The sequence below is a fragment of the Thalassophryne amazonica genome, chromosome 14 (genome assembly GCF_902500255.1).
Source record: "Thalassophryne amazonica chromosome 14, fThaAma1.1, whole genome shotgun sequence".
Classification (NCBI taxonomy): domain Eukaryota; kingdom Metazoa; phylum Chordata; class Actinopteri; order Batrachoidiformes; family Batrachoididae; genus Thalassophryne; species Thalassophryne amazonica.
The window spans coordinates 72,148,841-72,157,620 of record NC_047116.1 but is presented as its reverse complement, the minus strand read 5'-3'; positions in this window follow the sequence as shown (position 1 = coordinate 72,157,620).

Here is an 8,780-nt window from a genome sequence, read left to right as displayed (position 1 = left end):
ATTAGTTTCTCTGATTTTAATCAAGACTTTGATTTCCAAGACTCATATAATTTACACATTTTGTTATTTTCATTAAGAGGTTAAATGATTTTATATCGGAACATCACATTCTAAATGAGTAGCAATATGGATTTAGAAAAAAATCATACTACTTCATTGGCAGTAATTGATTTTGTTAAACATATTATGAATGCAGTTGAAAACAAGCAATATATTATAGGTTTTTTTTCCAGTTTACAGAAAGCATTTGATACCATAGATCACACCTCATTATTGGATAAATTATAGAAGTACAGTAGTGTTCAGAAGAATAGTAGGGCTATGTGACTAAAAAGGTTAATCCAGGTTTTGAGTATGTTTCTTATTGTTACATGGGAAACAAGGTACCAGTAGATTCTCACAAATCCAACAAGACCAAGCATTCATGATATGCACACTCTTAAGGCTATGAAATTGGCTATTAGTAAAAAAAAAAAAAAAGTAGAAAAGTGGGTGTTCACAATAATAGTAGTGTGGCATTCAGTCAGTGAGTTCGTCAGTTTTGTGGAGCAAACAGGTGTGAATCAGGTGTCCCCTATTTAAGGATGAAGCCAGCACCTGTTGAACATGCTTTTCTCTTTAAAAGCCTGAGGAAAATGGGACATTCAAGACATTGTTCAGAAGAACAGCGTAGTTTGATTAAAAAGTTGATTGGAGAGGGAAAAACTTATACTCAGGTGCAAAAAATTGTAGGCTGTTCATCTATAATGATCTCCAATGCTTTAAAATGGACACAAAAAAAAACATGCGTGGAAGAAAACGGAAAACAGCCATCAAAATGGATAGAAGAATAACCAGAATGGCAAAGGCTCACCCATTGATCAGCTCCAGGATGATCAAAGACAGTCTGGAGTTACCTGTAAGTGCTGTGACAGAAGACGCCTGTGTGAAGCTAATTTATTTGCAAGAATCCCCCGCAAAGTCCCTCTGTTAAATAAAAGACGTGCAGAAGAGGTTACAATTTGCCAAAGAACACATCAACTGGCCTAAAGAGAAATGGAGGAATATTTTGTGGACTGATGAGAGTAAAATTGTTCTTTTTGGGTCCAAGGGCAGTTTGTGAGACAACCCCCAAACTCTGAATTCGAGCCACAGTTCACAGTGAAGCATGGTGGTGCAAGCATCATGATATGGGCATATTTCTCCTACTATGGTGTTGGGCCTATATATCGCATACCAGGTATCATGGATCAGTTTGGATAAGTCAGAATACTTGAAGAGATCATGTTGCCTTATGCTGAAGAGGACATGCCCTTGAAATGGGTGTTTCAACAAGACAATGACCCCAAGCACACTGGTAAACAAGCAAAATCTTGGTTCCAAACCACCAAAATTAATGCCTCGCAGATGTGAAGAAATCATGAAAAACTGTGGTTATACAACTAAATACTAGTTTAGTGATTCACAGGATTACTAAAAAAGCAGTTTGAACATAATAGTTTTGAGTTTGTAGCGTCAACAGCAGATGCTACTATTATTGTGAACACCCCCTTTTCTACTTTTTTTTACTAATAGCCCAATTTCATAGCCTTAAGAGTGTGCATATCATGAATGCTTGGTCTTGTTGGATTTGTGAGAATCTACTGAATCTACTGGTACCTTGTTTCCCATGTAACAATAAGAAATATACTCAAAACCTGGATTAATCTTTTTAGTCACATAGCACTACTATTATTCTGAACACTACTGTATGGTATCAGAGGTTTAGCTCATGATTGGTTAGCAAGTTATTTGCACAATAGGTATCAAAACGTCTTCATATTAGTGGGATAAATTCTGAATTTTTGAAGTGCACTTGTACCCCTGTCACACACAGCCACAATCACGCAGAAGGGCGTCAGAATGATGAATTAGTGCAAATCTGAAAAGTGACAAGTTGCAGTTCGAAAACGTTCTGACAGCCATCTGCAGGAGTCCAAACAGTTGGTCAAAATCATCCGGCTGCCCCGAGTGTGATGCACATGTTCAAAACCCTCCGGGCGCTGTCGAGATAGGACACCTATCCGACGGCAGTCCATGTGCAATCTGAGGACCATTTGACCGCAGTTTACATATTCTGATGGCAGCAAAACAGGATCCGAAACAATTTGAGCACATACAAGGGAACCTCGAAATGGATCTGGTACAGCAAAGCCTGCCGGTGTGACCTGCATGTGCCAAGTATAAATCCCCCCCCAACCCAGAATGCAAAGAAACTGTTGAAATGTATGTGGCATGCTTCGTCATGATAATGATCATGATAATATCTGACATCTGGCATCTCTGACATATCTGGCATCTGACACATGGGACAGCATGGCTCACTGCCAGCAGCTGGCTATGCAGCTGTGTGCACAGCGGACACATAGCTGCACATTCAGCCATTGTAAACACACACAGCAATCACATCATCAGTCCAACTCTGTATACGCGCACACGTATATTGAGGTCAGTAGCGCTGTGAAGGGGAGGGCAGATGTGATTGCATGACTGAGTGTCAAAGCCGGCACCATGTTGGTTTTAACATGGTGTGAGTCCGGTCCAGACTTTGGTTGTACTTCAGTGTCCAGTACCGGTAGGGCCTGTGCAAAGGGACGAACACAGCATGCCCTCCCACTCCGGTCCTGTGTTTGCCCAGACTGCCAGATGTTTGGACATTGGGCAGTCTTCAGTGCCTTTTATGGCTTTCTGACAGCAGTCTGTGTCATCTACCTGTTGTCTACATGTACTTTGGATGCCATCGTGCAGGTGTGGACAAGGTCATTTGAATGCTTTCCGACACTGCTGACCACGCTTCTTTTCCTCCCGACTGCATTTGATTATAGCAATATTTGCCGTGTCAGGCTGGTTCCTGCACATTCTTGCTATGTGTCACAGGAACTTAAGTTTGTGAGTTTATTTACTGAGGACAACTGTTTTGTAGTGGGGATCATTTGGGACAGGTTCTAGACATGATGGAGAGGGAATTACAGAAGTTCAAAGAATGGTTTGATTCAATTAAATTGTCACTTCATTTTGGTAAAACGAAGTGTATCATATTTGGAAATAAAGCCAGGAATTTATGTATAAATTTACTAGTACACGATATTGAAATTGAACTTGTAAATGAAACTAAATTTCTTGGGGTTTTCATTGACAATAAATGAGTTGGGAAAACATAAATTATGTTAAATCGAAAATGTCAAAAGCCATTGCCGTTTTGTATAAAGCACAAGACCTCCCCCAACACTCATTAGTTACCTTATTCATTACTTTTTCCATATATTACCTATTGTATTGAAGTTTGGGGGACCACCTACAAAACTAATACAAATCCAGTATTTTTACTACAAAAGAAAGCCATAAGAATTATTAGTAACAAACCATACCGTGAGCCTGCAAATCCATTTTTGTCTGTTTACACATTTTGAAATTTTGGGGCCTGATTGATTACAGCATAATACAAATTATGTTTAAAATAAAAAATCAACTTTTGCCACAACGTGTCCAGGACCTGTTCAAAATGAGGGACTCCAGTTCAAATTTGTGAGGAACATTATTATTTCAGAAATCAAAGATTCGAACTACTGTAAAAAGTCATTATGTTTCCATTAAAGGTGTTAATATTTGGAATTTGTGCCCGGGGGACATAAAATCACTCGGTAAATTGGGTGGCTTTAAAAGGCTCTACAACAACCATTTAATTACTTGTTATGGTGTGAATTAGGTTTATCGATTTTGTTTTGTTTTTGGGTTTGTGCATGGTGCACTGCTGTTTGCATTTTGAAATGTTAGTTCAGTGATTAATTTATATTTTGTATTAGTTATCATGGGTATATGTATATTTTTATATACATATGTATACATTTTTACTTTTTTGGTTGGGGGTCCTTTCGGACACATGGGCACGTTGTTGGATTGTTTTCTTTGTGAGTTTATTTTATTTTGTGTCTGTGTGTGCCAAATAAATTCATTCATTCATTGACACACACACATTCAAAATTATGAGCAATTTCTGTTCTCAAAATGTAAGCATTTTAACAATTTATGTACTGTCTGATGTTTCGCATTTTTGTCAGTTTAGCAAATTTTAACTGCTTTTCTGAAAGCTCTGTTCAACATCTTCATTTTTTACACTTTTATGCCGCCTTTCTGTTAAATAAAAACTACACAATGTAGTTACAGAGAAGTTACCTTTTTTTTTCAATTGTAAAGGTGTTGTCTTGATATTAAAGGCCCTGTCACACCTTGATGATTTAGCCAGCATATGCTAACAGTATTTAAAAATGCTGGCATAAGTCTAATAAGTTAAGGGTAAGTTTTTTTTTTTTTTTTTTTTAATAAGTTAAGAGCATGTTGAAGCTCAGTGATATACGTCCTAATACGCTGAAAAATTGAAAAATTTGGGGCATGCTAAAAACTTTCAACGAATGCCAGCCGCACATGCAGGACACAAGTTGTAGGTAAGTTATGCACACATTTATTGTAGTTTACTCATAAGTCTAAATACATCCATTAATGGTGGCCACTGAGTGGCTGAAAGCTGGAGTCCTCATGCGGACAGACTGTTTCATTCACACATGGAGTAAATATTACCTGTTCGCTTCAGTCCAATTGGTCATCAGTCACTGACGGACATGTATCCACGTAAAGCGTCCTGATTTTGGAGCACTACGTCTGAAAATACTTTAGTTCCTTGTCATGGCTGGAAATGTAACATTTTAAACCAAGTCCCTCTGTGGTTTTTCTTCTGCAGGTGCATATCTCAGAGGATGCCAGTGTCGCGCTCTGATCATACAGAAGCACTGTGATGATTTAAACTTTTAAAGCACCAGTCGACCACGATCAGGTGTGATCATATAACGCACTGTAACTCTTTCAACTTTTAAAGCGCCGTTGCTGTCGGTGTGATCATCAGACGACCTGATTGATCAGGTGTGATCAGAGCTGAATGAAGTGCTGTCTCTCTAAACTTTTAAAATGTTGCTGTAATCTGTCGGTGTGGTGATCAAAATTTTTTTCAATGTAAACAAATGTGCAATGTAATACAACAATCAAAACCAGAACAATAAAAATGTAAATTACAACAGAACTGTGCAAAGTTCAAACCATAACCATCTTGAGCTGGCTTCAGCTGCCAGGGTAACCTCCTTGATGGCCATCCTCAACTGCTTTGGAAACCTGTTTCCCTCTGGGGGCTGAAGGCCCCAAGTAATTGTCTGCCCTGCCTATTGGCACCCAGTACCCCTGGGGGATGGGTGAGCGTTGACAAACATTTCCAAAACAAGTAAAGTAAGTGTTACCAGTACACTGTACATAAGATATATGTGTGATTGTAACTGTATAACTAAGTGTCATATTATTTTGTCAGCATTATAATTGTATAGGGAACCACAGTCTCGTTTGACCCCCTGCATGATATTGTGGGATTTGTCCAGTTCTGGGGACAGCCTGCACAAACAGTATCACTTCTAACGGAAAAATAGTGTACTGTTTTGTTTTTGGCTGCAAACACAGAAGCGGCCGCAAAAACTACAGTTTTTTTCGGTTCCCAGTGGAGAAGAGAACACAAGGAAAGGGAGAGGTTGTGTCAGTAAGTGTTAGTCTACACACCTTGGCAGCAGTGGCAGCTCCAGAGATATTTTTTCTGCAGGTGCTATGGGGGAGCTTGGCATTTTTATGAGTGTGCTATGGGGTCATGTGTTGTGACAGCTCTCTGTTAAACCTCGTGGACATGCATACACATAGTCACATTCCCATCTGTGACAGTCACTAATGACCAGTGTTGCCACAGTTACTTTGAAAAAGTAATCCAATTACTGATTACTCCTTGAAAAAGTAACTTAGTTACTTTACTGATTACTCAATTGTAAAAGTAACTAAGTTAGATTACTAGTTACTTTTTTAGTTACTTTCCCAGCTGTCGACAACAACCCACGTCAACATGACAATGATACCTGTTTTGCCAAAACTCACTTTATAGTCACCCTTTCTTGACTTCAATGAAAATAAATACTTGTTTTATAAAAAGTAAAATAAAGACCTCTTTCTTGACCTCATATTTAACTGTTGACAGCACTGTAACAGTAAAACTTGCAATTTCAAACCTACATTGTTTATAAATGTAACTATTAAATTCTAACATTTTTCTAACATTTAAATTCTCTCTAAACATTTTACTTGTCGAAATTATTATTATTTTAAGCAATATTAGTAGTTGTAGTAAAAAACGGCTTCAAAACTGGATCTTTAATCTAGGGCTGTTGTGGGGGGGGGGGCACATCCCTCCCCCACGCCCCCATTCCATCTGGATTCGCCCCTGCTTTGGCGTTTGAACACAAAGAATGGATAACATTTATTTATGCAGAAAACATGACCAGATTTACAGGTAAGAAAGTTTTATTGCGTTTTCACATCATGTGGTCCTCAGAAAGAGAGTTTAGGTGCATTTGAGTGGAAAACTGTTAGTTGTTGACGCGTCGCGGAGGATCAGCTGTTTTTGAGACGATACGGAGCAGCTCAGCTCAGAATTCTAAATAAAGGAGGAAAAAAGTATAAAAATGTCTTCGGAAAGCTCAGTGCAGGTGTGCTGATCACCGCCCTTTAAGAGGTGAGGACGAGTCGAGCAGCTGCAAAAAACCGCAGATGAAAAGCTCACAGCTCACTGAAAGTGGGCAGTTCAGTCGAACCCCGACCTCCTGCCCACAGACCAAGTTTAATGCTGCTATCGACCCACAATGAAAAATAATAGTAACGCACAGTGACATGGAGAAGTAACTTTAATCTGATTACTGACTTGGAAAGATTAACGCGTTAGATTACTCGTTACTAAAAAAAAAGTGGTCAGATTAGAGTAACGCCGGCATCACTGCTAATGACATACAGAATGACCAAAATCACACCCACAAACCTAGGCTACTGTTCAATACAAATATTCACAGACCTCCACATGTAGTCTATAGCCTCAGGGAAAAAATGCCAACAGCGGGCAGAGAGAAAATCTTTCACCTACCATTAATGTCTTCATAACAGCACAATTTGCCTGTTTTTGTGGTTAAGAGCAAAAGTATCAATAATTTGGTTGCTGTCCAGAGTCTGTGTTCTCTGAAGGATAATTGCCAGTAGTGACACCGGGTCACTGATTTGTCTGTGCCTTCTGCTGTTCCTTGGGTAGTTCTTTAGGTCACACAGACTTCACTCCTTTTCAATTTCACTCATGGATATTTGGGCAGCAAAGACTGAGCCATTTCAACAATTTGAAATTACACCCACTACAATACGACGTCATCATTGATGCTAAAAAAAAAAACTCGTCCATGCCTTTCTCTCCTCTAGGCTTGACCACTGTAATTCCCCGCTCTTTGGGATCTCTGGAAAAAACCTTCAAAGGCTCCAATACATTTAAAACAGTGCTGCTAGAATTCTGATGAGAGTATGTAAACAGGATCACATCACACATCACCTATTCTCTATAACCTTCACTGGCTCCCCATCACCTACAGAATCCATTTTAAGATTGCTCTCATCACCCACCAATTCATCCATGGCAATGCTCCCCGCTCACCTCAAAGACGTCCTCACTCCTCACACATCCTCCCGTTCCCTCCGATCATACAACACTAATCTTCTCCATCTCCCTCGCACCAAACTTCACACGATGGGAGACGGGGCCTTCTGTTCAGCTGTCCCTCATATTTGGAAGTTCCTCCATGACCATCTGAGGGCTTCACAGACTGTGGAAGCTTTTTAAAAAAAACCTCAAGACATACCTGTTTAGACAGGCCTATCACAGGTCTAAATAATTTGTATATGTTGCATCTTAGTCTTTTTATTCCATTTTATTATTTTATTTTGGTTTTATTACATACTGGTGACTATTTTTATTTTAAGAGTTTATGTTTTTATTCTCTCTCTATTTAAACCTTGGTTTTATTTATTTTTTTCCTGTAGCACTTTGAGATTTTTATTACTGAAAGGTGCCTTATTATTATTATTATTATCATGACACTGTTGAACGTGATGTCATTGAACATCACATGACACTCATTTAGTGTAAAACAATCAGTTCTGTTGATGAATGTTTATTTTCTTTTATGAGTAAATATTTATCTCATCACATAAATCTGGAAATGCCAGAAGTGTCTTACTGTGCAAAAGTGAAAGGATGATGTCATCGCCCCGCCTCTGTAAGATGTTGTTAACAGTGTAATTTAACAGTCTAATTTAGCATATTTTTTTGGTGGTGGTGGGACAAAGTGCTGGCGTTCTTTTTGTGGAAGCGTGACAGCGCTACATACAGGCTTGGCATGTGTACTACAGCATATTCACGCGGTTTCACTGGATCTGTCACATCGGAAATATTTATTGAATGGAACATTTTTTGAAAATGACAAAGAAAAAGACTGTATAGCAGAAGTTCAGTTTCAATGTAGACAAGGCCTTGAAATTAAAATAATAAATGAGTTATTTTCTTGGGGGTGCTCTGGGGTGCTATGACAAATCCAGGGGAGCTCTAGCACTCCCTAGCGCCCCCTTGGTGCCGCCCATGCTTGGCATGGTAGCTGTGGTGTCTTGCCTGCGCAACCACCTCGACATGTTTGACCTCCGACTCATAAACTAACCACAACACATGTCCACTTTCCACCGCATCATTACTTTTTCTTGGCATTTTCACTTTGTTTGCCATGTAATTTGCCCAAAAACTCGGAGAAAGTGCCATGTTTCTGATGGTGACAGATGAGGACTGTAGTAGAAGGAAGTAGAAGTATTGCATCATATTTTAC